General features: G+C 45.8%; 1 protein-coding gene across 1 annotated transcript in view; it reads left to right on the forward strand.

The window, feature by feature from the left end:
• Positions 1-13,105, forward strand: part of LOC118382310 (uncharacterized) — a 34,175-nt gene that overhangs the window by 15,625 nt on the left and 5,445 nt on the right. The gene's annotated exons all lie outside the window — the stretch shown is intronic.

Raw genomic sequence — 13,105 nt, forward strand, 5'->3', positions numbered from 1 at the left:
TGAGGTGGCGATGACGGGACTGGCTTCCTCTCTCACATCAAAACATACCTGCAGACGAGGGACAGATGGATAGAGAGAGAGCATGATTAAGCCTTGTTTAAAAAAGAATTCTAACAAAGGTCAGTCATCATAATCATCAGGAGGTGAAATGCAAAACTGACCTGGGATCATTAACTCTGGGACTACTACATCTCTTTAGTAATAATTCCTGTATAATATAAACTGACCTGGGATCATTAACTCTGGGACTACTACATCTCTATAATAATACTTCCTGTATAATATAAACTGACCTGGGATCATTAACTCTGGGACTACTACATCTCTTTAATAATACTTCCTGTATGATATAAACTGACCTGGGATCATTAACTCTGGGACTACTACATCTCTTTAGTAATACTTCCTGTATAATATAAACTGACCTGGGATCATTAACTCTGGGACTACTACATCTCTTTAGTAATAATTCCTGTATAATATAAACTGACCTGGGATCATTAACTCTGGGACTACTACATCTCTTTAATAATACTTCCTGTATAATATAAACTGACCTGGGATCATTAACTCTGGGACTACTACATCTCTTTAATAATACTTCCTGTATAATATAAACTGACCTGGGATCATTAACTCTGGGACTACTACATCTCTATAATAATACTTCCTGTATAATATAAACTGACCTGGGATCATTAACTCTGGGACTACTACATCTCTTTAGTAATACTTCCTGTATAATATAAACTGACCTGGGATCATTAACTCTGGGACTACTACATCTCTTTAGTAATACTTCCTGTATGATATAAACTGACCTGGGACCATTAACTCTGGGACTACTACATCTCTTTAGTAATACTTCCTGTATAATATAAACTGACCTGGGATCATTAACTCTGGGACTACTACATCTCTGTAATAATACTTCCTGTATAATATAAACTGACCTGGGATCATTAACTCTGGGACTACTACATCTCTATAATAATACTTCCTGTATAATATAAACTGACCTAGGATCATTAACTCTGGGACTACTGCATCTCTTTAATAATACTTCCTGTATAATATAAACTGACCTGGGATCATTAACTCTGGGACTACTACATCTCTGTAATAATACTTCCTGTATAATATAAACTGACCTTGGATCATTAACTCTGGGACTACTACATCTCTTTAATAATACTTCCTGTATAATATAAACTGACCTGGGATCATTAACTCTGGGACTACTACATCTCTTTAATAATACTTCCTGTATAATATAAACTGACCTGGGATCATTAACTCTGGGACTACTACATCTCTATAATAATACTTCCTGACTACTACATCTCTATAATAATACTTCCTGTATAATATAAACTGACCTGGGATCATTAACTCTGGGACTACTACATCTCTTTAATAGTACTTCCTGTATAATATAAACTGACCTGGGATCATTAACTCTGGGACTACTACATCTCTATAATAATACTTCCTGTATAATATAAACTGACCTGGGATCATTAACTCTGGGACTACTACATCTCTTTAATAATACTTCCTGTATAATATAAACTGACCTGGGATCATTAACTCTGGGACTACTACATCTCTTTAGTAATACTTCCTGTATAATATAAACTGACCTGGGATCATTAACTCTGGGACTACAACATCTCTTTAATAATACTCCCTGTATAATATAAACTGACCTGGGATCATTAACTCTGGGACTACTACATCTCTTTAATAATACTTCCTGTATAATATAAACTGACCTGGGATCATTAACTCTGGGACTACTACATCTCTTTAATAATACTTCCTGTATAATATAAACTGACCTGGGATCATTAACTCTGGGACTACTACATCTCTGTAATAATACTTCCTGTATAATATAAACTGACCTGGGATCATTAACTCTGGGACTACTACATCTCTTTAGTAATACTTCCCATACGTAGAATGTATGCACACATGACTGTAAGTCGCTTTGGATAAAAGCGTCAGCTAAATGGCATATATTATTATTATATTACTTCCTGTATAATATAAACTGACCTGGGATCATTAACTCTGGGACTACTACATCTCTTTAATAATACTTCCTGTTGACCCGACCAAGTGACCTCTCACCTCCGATCATGCTGTGCCCTCTGTGTCAGCCAATTCAGATGCAGGAGGGGTTCACCAACACAGCTGATATAACATAGAGGATTTAGGGAGAAGGGGAAGAGGGATGAAGTGAAGAAGAGAGACTGTTATTGTGTGTGTGTGGTCTCACCTGGTGGCCACACTAAAGTGGCTACAGAGTACTTTATGCTGAAAAACAGACACATGAGGACAAACAATAGAAGATGATGTCAATAGAAGACACTGTATGTGACGCAGACACCTATCGGAGTGGACCCGAAACATTTAAATATAGAGGGCTATGTGTTTCACCACTTGGTTAGTGCAAGGCTAAACCCCCAGGGTTAGTGCAAGGCTAAACCCCCAGGGTTAGTGCAAGGCTAAACCCCCAGGGTTAGTGCAAGGCTAAACCCCCAGGGTTAGTGCAAGGCTAAACCCCCAGGGTTAGTGCAAGGCTAAACCCCAGGGTTGGTGCAAGGCTAAACCCCAGGGTTAGTGCAAGGCTAAACCCCAGGGTTAGTGCAAGGCTAAACCCCCAGGGTTATTACAAGGCTAAACCCCCAGGGTTAGTGCAAGGCTAAACCCCCAGGGTTAGTGCAAGGCTAAACCCCCAGGGTTAGTGCAAGGCTAAACCCCCAGGGTTAGTGCAAGGCTAAACCCCCAGGGTTAGTGCAAGGCTAAACCCCCAGGGTAATCATGACTTGGCAGCAACAGATAGTTAAGTGAAAATAGCTGTGTTAATGTGGTGTAAATCTGAATATTAACAGCTGACATCTTAAGTTTTGTTTTAAAGTAATGCATGTGAGACAGGTTCCATGTACAACAAGACAGACGGAGAGGAGGAGAGATGTGAGACAGGTTTCATGTACAACAAGACAGGTGGAGAGGAGGAGAGATGTGAGACAGGTTCCATGAGGAGGAGGAGAGGAGGAGAGATGTGAGACAGGTTCCATGTACAACAAGACAGAAGGAGAGGAGGAGAGATGTGAGACAGGTTCCATGTACAACAAGACAGACAGAGAGGAGGAGAGATGTGAGACAGGTTCCATGTACAACAAGACAGACAGAGAGGAGGAGAGATGTGAGACAGGTTCCATGTACAACAAGACAGACGGAGAGGAGGAGAGATGTGAGACAGGTTCCATGTACAACAAGACAGACGGAGAGGAGGAGAGATGTGAGACAGGTTCCATGTACAACAAGACAGACAGAGAGGAGGAGAGATGTGAGACAGGTTCCATGTACAACAAGACAGACGGAGAGGAGGAGAGATGTGAGACAGGTTCCATGTACAACAAGACAGGCAGAGAGGAGGAGAGATGTGAGACAGGTTCCATGTACAACAAGACAGGCAGAGAGGAGGAGAGATGTGAGACAGGTTCCATGTACAACAAGACAGGCAGAGAGGAAGAGAGATGTGAGACAGGTTTCATGTACAACAAGACAGACAGAGAGGAGGAGAGATGTGAGACAGGTTCCATGTACAACAAGACAGACGGAGAGGAGGAGAGATGTGAGACAGGTTCCATGTACAACAAGACAGACGGAGAGGAGGAGAGATGTGAGACAGGTTCCATGTACAACAAGACAGACAGAGAGGAGGAGAGATGTGAGACAGGTTCCATGTACAACAAGACAGACAGAGAGGAGGAGAGATGTGAGACAGGTTCCATGTACAACAAGACAGACAGAGAGGAGGAGAGATGTGAGACAGGTTCCATGTACAACAAGACAGACAGAGAGGAGGAGAGATGTGAGACAGGTTCCATGTACAACAAGACAGACAGAGAGGAGGAGAGATGTGAGACAGGTTCCATGTACAACAAGACAGACAGAGAGGAGGAGAGATGTGAGACAGGTTCCATGTACAACAAGACAGGCAGAGAGGAGGAGAGATGTGAGACAGGTTCCATGTACAACAAGACAGACGGAGAGGAGGAGAGATGTGAGACAGGTTCCATGTACAACAAGACAGACAGAGAGGAGGAGAGATGTGAGACAGGTTCCATGTACAACAAGACAGACAGAGAGGAGGAGAGATGTGAGACAGGTTCCATGTACAACAAGACAGACGGAGAGGAAGAGAGATGTGAGACAGGTTTCATGTACAACAAGACAGACAGAGAGGAAGAGAGATGTGAGACAGGTTCCATGTACAACAAGACAGATGGAGAGGAGGAGAGATGTGAGACAGTTTCCATGTACAACAAGACAGACAGAGAGGAGGAGAGATGTGAGACAGGTTCCATGTACAACAAGACAGACGGAGAGGAGGAGAGATGTGTTCAGGTTCCATGTACAACAAGACAGACGGAGAGGAGGAGAGATGTGAGACAGGTTCCATGTACAACAAGACAGAAGACAGAGACAGGTTCCATGTACAACAAGACAGACAGAGAGGAGAGATGTGAGACAGGTTCCATGTACAACAAGACAGACGGAGAGGAGGAGAGATGTGAGACAGGTTCCATGTACAACAAGACAGGTGGAGAGGAGGAGAGATGTGAGACAGGTTCCATGTACAACAAGACAGGCAGAGAGGAGGAGAGATGTGAGACAGGTTCCATGTACAACAAGACAGGCAGAGAGGAGGAGAGATGTGAGACAGGTTCCATGTACAACAAGACAGACGGAGAGGAGGAGAGATGTGAGACAGGTTCCATGTACAACAAGACAGACAGAGAGGAGGAGAGATGTGAGACAGGTTCCATGTACAACAAGACAGGCAGAGAGGAGGAGAGATGTGAGACAGGTTCCATGTACAACAAGACAGACAGAGAGGAGGAGAGATGTGAGACAGGTTCCATGTACAACAAGACAGACAGAGAGGAGGAGAGATGTGAGACAGGTTCCATGTACAACAAGACAGACGGAGAGGAGGAGAGATGTGAGACAGGTTCCATGTACAACAAGACAGACAGAGAGGAGGAGAGATGTGAGACAGGTTCCATGTACAACAAGACAGACAGAGAGGAGGAGAGATGTGAGACAGGTTCCATGTACAACAAGACAGACGGAGAGGAGGAGAGATGTGAGACAGGTTCCATGTACAACAAGACAGACAGAGAGGAGGAGAGATGTGAGACAGGTTCCATGTACAACAAGACAGACAGAGAGGAGGAGAGATGTGAGACAGGTTCCATGTACAACAAGACAGACGGAGAGGAGGAGAGATGTGAGACAGGTTCCATGTACAACAAGACAGACGGAGAGGAGGAGAGATGTGAGACAGGTTCCATGTACAACAAGACAGACGGAGAGGAGGAGAGATGTGAGACAGGTTCCATGTACAACAAGACAGACAGAGAGGAGGAGAGATGTGAGACAGGTTCCATGTACAACAAGACAGACGGAGAGGAGGAGAGATGTGAGACAGGTTCCATGTACAACAAGACAGACAGAGAGGAGGAGAGATGTGAGACAGGTTCCATGTACAACAAGACAGACGGAGAGGAGGAGAGATGTGAGACAGGTTCCATGTACAACAAGACAGGCGGAGAGGAGGAGAGATGTGAGACAGGTTTCATGTACAACAAGACAGGCAGAGAGGAGGAGAGATGTGGGAGGTTTTAAGACCGTTGAATTAAAGCAGCAGATGTCAGGTTTTTCAGGAGACGGAGAGGAGGAGAGATCAAGACACAGTCCAGAAAGATTAACACCAGACTGGTATTGTTTGTGATGTGAGACAGGTTCCTAACTCTTCACCATCTACATGCTGCACAGACTAACTCTTCACCATCTACACGCTGCACAGACTCCCTAACTCTTTCCATCTACATGGAGACACAGACTCCCTAACTCTTCACCATCTACATGCTGCACAGACTCCCTAACTCTTTCCATCTACATGCTGCACAGACTCCCTAACTCTTCTCCATCTACATGCTGCACAGACTCCCTAACTCTTCACCATCTACATGCTGCACAGACTCCCTAACTCTTCTCCATCTACATGCTGCACAGACTCCCTAACTCTTCTCCATCTACATGCTGCACAGACTCCCTAACTCTTCTCCATCTACACGCTGCACAGACTCCCTAACTCTTCTCCATCTACCCGCTGCACAGACTCCCTAACTCTTCTCCATCTACACGCTGCACAGACTCCCTAACTCTTCACCATCTACACTGCACAGACTCCCTAACTCTTCTCCATCTACATGCTGCACAGACTCCCTAACTCTTCTCCATCTATCTACATGCTGCACAGACTCCCTAACTCTTCTCCATCTACATGCTGCACAGACTCCCTAACTCTTCTCCATCTACATGCTGCACAGACTCCCTAACTCTTCACCATCTACATGCTGCACAGACTCCCTAACTCTTCACCATCTACACGCTGCACAGACTCCCTAACTCTTCTCCATCTACATGCTGCACAGACTCCCTAACTCTTCACCATCTACATGCTGCACAGACTCCCTAACTCTTCTCCATCTACATGCTGCACAGACTCCCTAACTCTTCTCCATCTACATGCTGCACAGACTCCCTAACTCTTCTCCATCTACATGCTGCACAGACTCCCTAACTCTTCACCATCTACATGCTGCACAGACTCCCTAACTCTTCACCATCTACACGCTGCACAGACTCCCTAACTCTTCTCCATCTACATGCTGCACAGACTCCCTAACTCTTCTCCATCTACACGCTGCACAGACTCCCTAACTCTTCTCCATCTACATGCTGCACAGACTCCCTAACTCTTCTCCATCTACCCGCTGCACAGACTCCCTAACTCTTCTCCATCTACACGCTGCACAGACTCCCTAACTCTTCTCCATCTACACGCTGCACAGACTCCCTAACTCTTCACCATCTACCCGCTGCACAGACTCCCTAACTCTTCTCCATCTACACGCTGCACAGACTCCCTAACTCTTCTCCATCTACACGCTGCACAGACTCCCTAACTCTTCTCCATCTACATGCTGCACAGACTCCCTAACTCTTCTCCATCTACATGCTGCACAGACTCCCTAACTCTTCTCCATCTACATGCTGCACAGACTCCCTAACTCTTCTCCATCTACATGCTGCACAGACTCCCTAACTCTTCTCCATCTACATGCTGCACAGACTCCCTAACTCTTCTCCATCTACACGCTGCACAGACTCCCTAACTCTTCTCCATCTACACGCTGCACAGACTCCCTAACTCTTCTCCATCTACATGCTGCACAGACTCCCTAACTCTTCACCATCTACACGCTGCACAGACTCCCTAACTCTTCTCCATCTACACGCTGCACAGACTCCCTAACTCTTCTCCATCTACATGCTGCACAGACTCCCTAACTCTTCTCCATCTACACGCTGCACAGACTCCCTAACTCTTCTCCATCTACATGCTGCACAGACTCCCTAACTCTTCACCATCTACCCGCTGCACAGACTCCCTAACTCTTCTCCATCTACATGCTGCACAGACTCCCTAACTCTTCTCCATCTACATGCTGCACAGACTCCCTAACTCTTCACCATCTACACGCTGCACAGACTCCCTAACTCTTCACCATCTACACGCTGCACAGACTCCCTAACTCTTCTCCATCTACATGCTGCACAGACTCCCTAACTCTTCTCCATCTACACGCTGCACAGACTCCCTAACTCTTCTCCATCTACATGCTGCACAGACTCCCTAACTCTTCTCCATCTACACGCTGCACAGACTCCCTAACTCTTCTCCATCTACATGCTGCACAGACTCCCTAACTCTTCTCCATCTACATGCTGCACAGACTCCCTAACTCTTCACCATCTACACGCTGCACAGACTCCCTAACTCTTCTCCATCTACACGCTGCACAGACTCCCTAACTCTTCTCCATCTACACGCTGCACAGACTCCCTAACTCTTCTCCATCTACATGCTGCACAGACTCCCTAACTCTTCACCATCTACACGCTGCACAGACTCCCTAACTCTTCACCATCTACACGCTGCACAGACTCCCTAACTCTTCTCCATCTACATGCTGCACAGACTCCCTAACTCTTCTCCATCTACATGCTGCACAGACTCCCTAACTCTTCTCCATCTACACGCTGCACAGACTCCCTAACTCTTCTCCATCTACATGCTGCACAGACTCCCTAACTCTTCTCCATCTACATGCTGCACAGACTCCCTAACTCTTCTCCATCTACATGCTGCACAGACTCCCTAACTCTTCTCCATCTACACGCTGCACAGACTCCCTAACTCTTCTCCATCTACATGCTGCACAGACTCCCTAACTCTTCTCCATCTACCCGCTGCACAGACTCCCTAACTCTTCACCATCTACATGCTGCACAGACTCCCTAACTCTTCTCCATCTACATGCTGCACAGACTCCCTAACTCTTCTCCATCTACACGCTGCACAGACTCCCTAACTCTTCTCCATCTACACGCTGCACAGACTCCCTAACTCTTCTCCATCTACATGCTGCACAGACTCCCTAACTCTTCACCATCTACACGCTGCACAGACTCCCTAACTCTTCACCATCTACATGCTGCACAGACTCCCTAACTCTTCTCCATCTACATGCTGCACAGACTCCCTAACTCTTCTCCATCTACATGCTGCACAGACTCCCTAACTCTTCTCCATCTACACGCTGCACAGACTCCCTAACTCTTCTCCATCTACATGCTGCACAGACTCCCTAACTCTTCTCCATCTACATGCTGCACAGACTCCCTAACTCTTCTCCATCTACACGCTGCACAGACTCCCTAACTCTTCTCCATCTACATGCTGCACAGACTCCCTAACTCTTCTCCATCTACATGCTGCACAGACTCCCTAACTCTTCTCCATCTACATGCTGCACAGACTCCCTAACTCTTCTCCATCTACATGCTGCACAGACTCCCTAACTCTTCTCCATCTACACGCTGCACAGACTCCCTAACTCTTCTCCATCTACATGCTGCACAGACTCCCTAACTCTTCTCCATCTACATGCTGCACAGACTCCCTAACTCTTCTCCATCTACACGCTGCACAGACTCCCTAACTCTTCTCCATCTACATGCTGCACAGACTCCCTAACTCTTCTCCATCTACATGCTGCACAGACTCCCTAACTCTTCTCCATCTACACGCTGCACAGACTCCCTAACTCTTCTCCATCTACATGCTGCACAGACTCCCTAACTCTTCTCCATCTACCCGCTGCACAGACTCCCTAACTCTTCACCATCTACATGCTGCACAGACTCCCTAACTCTTCTCCATCTACATGCTGCACAGACTCCCTAACTCTTCTCCATCTACACGCTGCACAGACTCCCTAACTCTTCTCCATCTACACGCTGCACAGACTCCCTAACTCTTCTCCATCTACATGCTGCACAGACTCCCTAACTCTTCTCCATCTACACGCTGCACAGACTCCCTAACTCTTCTCCATCTACATGCTGCACAGACTCCCTAACTCTTCTCCATCTACATGCTGCACAGACTCCCTAACTCTTCTCCATCTACATGCTGCACAGACTCCCTAACTCTTCTCCATCTACATGCTGCACAGACTCCCTAACTCTTCTCCATCTACATGCTGCACAGACTCCCTAACTCTTCTCCATCTACACGCTGCACAGACTCCCTAACTCTTCTCCATCTACATGCTGCACAGACTCCCTAACTCTTCACCATCTACATGCTGCACAGACTCCCTAACTCTTCACCATCTACATGCTGCACAGACTCCCTAACTCTTCTCCATCTACATGCTGCACAGACTCCCTAACTCTTCTCCATCTACATGCTGCACAGACTCCCTAACTCTTCACCATCTACATGCTGCACAGACTCCCTAACTCTTCACCATCTACATGCTGCACAGACTCCCTAACTCTTCTCCATCTACACGCTGCACAGACTCCCTAACTCTTCTCCATCTACATGCTGCACAGACTCCCTAACTCTTCTCCATCTACATGCTGCACAGACTCCCTAACTCTTCACCATCTACATGCTGCACAGACTCCCTAACTCTTCTCCATCTACACGCTGCACAGACTCCCTAACTCTTCTCCATCTACATGCTGCACAGACTCCCTAACTCTTCTCCATCTACATGCTGCACAGACTCCCTAACTCTTCTCCATCTACATGCTGCACAGACTCCCTAACTCTTCTCCATCTACATGCTGCACAGACTCCCTAACTCTTCTCCATCTACATGCTGCACAGACTCCCTAACTCTTCACCATCTACATGCTGCACAGACTCCCTAACTCTTCTCCATCTACATGCTGCACAGACTCCCTAACTCTTCTCCATCTACATGCTGCACAGACTCCCTAACTCTTCACCATCTACATGCTGCACAGACTCCCTAACTCTTCTCCAATGAACACGATGGCCCATTGCTCTGAGACGTCCTTTTGTTACCGATGTGAAATGGCTAGCTAGTTAGCGGTGGTGGCGCGCTAATAGCACTTCAATCGGTGACGTCACTCGCTCTGAGACCTCGAAGTAGTTGTTCCCTTTGCTCTGCAAAGGGCCGTGGCTATGGTGGTGCCATGGGTAACCATGGGTAACCATGGGTAACGATGCTTCGCTGGCATCGGTTGTTGATGTGTGCAGAGGGTCCCTGGTTTGAGCCCAGGTAGGGCGAGGAGAGGGACGGAAGCTACACAGTTACACTTTGATCATTCTAAAGCCCGAATGGGGGCATCCTTGCCTTAATGGCCCTGACTTTCTGGTCTAACTCTTCATCTGACAAGCATTTCCTGACAGACATATTGTGTTCTTTTAATCCTTCTGTGAAAAAAAGCTAACCGTTACACTGTTATTTAAAAATAAAACATCCCTTGATTTAACTAGGCAAGTCAGTTAAGATCAAATTCTTATTTTCAATGACGGCCAAGGAACATTGGGTTAACTGCCTGTTCAGGGGCAGATTGACAGATTTGAACTTGCCACCTTCAGATTACTAGTCCAACGCTCTAACCGCTAGGCTACCCTGCCGCTAGGCTCCCCTGCCGCTAGGCTACCCTGCCGCTAGGCTACCCTGCCGCTAGGCTACCCTGCCGCTAGGCTACCCTGCCGCTAGGCTCCCCTGCCGCTAGGCTACCCTGCCGCTAGGCTCCCCTGCCGCTAGGCTCCCCTGCCGCTAGGCTACCCTGCCGCCATGAAATAGGATTATATATCGAAGATGAAACAAATAGGACATGGCTTGCTTATGAGTTGCAATGAAAGAAAGTTAGATGAATTCAACTGAAAATGACGAGAACAAGTGTTCGTAGCTAAATGCTTTTGGTTAGCTTGAGAATAATAATGGCGTAATATATCATTCTACGGTATGTATGTATGTAATATAGTAGAATGTTATGAACTGACACTGAATCGTAGGAGCTAACTACTTGGTATGTAGAAGTTTGACAGAAGAATGCCCAGTGATGCTTACCTGAGATGCTGTCATCACACAGTCCTTCTTCATAGGTGTCGGCTATGACTTCCTTTGTGTCGGAAAAAAGGTTGCTTTTTCAGAACAATTATTTTTGATTGAAAATTTAAAAAAAGTTTTGCCCTCAACAAAAAGACACAAATGTTCCTTCATAGCTTGTAACAATTTGCCTGTGAATAACCAGACCTTCATACAAACGTGCTACTGAATGCAGAGTTCTTGACGCACGACTGAAGATGCTGCCATATCCTGCCAGCACGCCCGCAAGCGAACAAATCAGGCGCAGAATGATGATGCGAGGAAGAGGCAAAGGAACGAGATGGGAACAACAACAATTTGTTGCAAGTTGGGGAGGGGCTTATAGCTGAACAATATACTATTCAACCTTTACTAGAGAAGTATCATAGGAGGTGGGGGGGGCTATTACCTTTATAGCTGAACAATATACTATTCAACCTTTACTAGAGAAGTATCATAGGAGGTGGGGGGGGCTAGCTGAACAATATACTATTCAACCTTTACTAGAGAAGTATCATAGGAGGTGGGGGGCTTATAGCTGAACAATAGACTATTCATCCTTTACTAGAGAAGTATCATAGGAGGTAGGAGGTGGGGGGGGGGGCAGCTGAACAATATACTATTCAACCTTTACTAGAGAAGTATCATAGGAGGTGGGGGGCTTATAGCTGAACAATATACTATTTTTACTAGAGAAGTATCATAGGAGGTGGGGGGCTTATAGCTGAACAATATACTATTCAACCTTTACTAGGAAGTATCATAGGAGGTGGGGGGCTTATAGCTGAACAATATACTATTCAACCTTTACTAGAGAAGTATCATAGGAGGTGGGGGGCTTATAGCTGAACAATATACTATTCAACCTTTACTAGAGAAGTATCATAGGAGGTGGGGGGGGCTTATAGCTGAACAATATACTATTCAACCTTTACTAGAGAAGTATCATAGGAGGTGGGGGGCTTATAGCTGAACAATATACTATTCAACCTTTACTAGAGAAGTATCATAGGAGGTGGGGGGCTTATAGCTGAACAATATACTATTCAACCTTTACTAGAGAAGTATCATAGGAGGTGGGGGGCTTATAGCTGAACAATATACTATTCAACCTTTACTAGAGAAGTATCATAGGAGGTGGGGGGGCTTATAGCTGAACAATAGACTATTCAACCTTTACTAGAGAAGTATCATAGGAGGTGGGGGGGGCTTATAGCTGAACAATATACTATTCAACCTTTACTAGAGAAGTATCATAGGAGGTGGGGGGGGGGGGCTTATAGCTGAACAATAGACTATTCAACCTTTACTAGAGAAGTATCACAGGAGGTGGGGGGGGCTTATAGCTGAACAATATACTATTCAACCTTTACTAGAGAAGTATCATAGGAGGTGGGGGGGGGCTTATAGCTGAACAATATACTATTCAACCTTTTTACTAGAGAAGTATCATAGGAGGTAGGAGGGGGGCTTATAGCTGAACAATATACTATTCAACCTTTACTAGAGAAGTATCATAGGAGGTGGGGGGGGCT

The sequence above is a fragment of the Oncorhynchus keta genome, unplaced genomic scaffold, assembly GCF_023373465.1.
Source record: "Oncorhynchus keta strain PuntledgeMale-10-30-2019 unplaced genomic scaffold, Oket_V2 Un_contig_5187_pilon_pilon, whole genome shotgun sequence".
Lineage (NCBI taxonomy): Eukaryota > Metazoa > Chordata > Actinopteri > Salmoniformes > Salmonidae > Oncorhynchus > Oncorhynchus keta.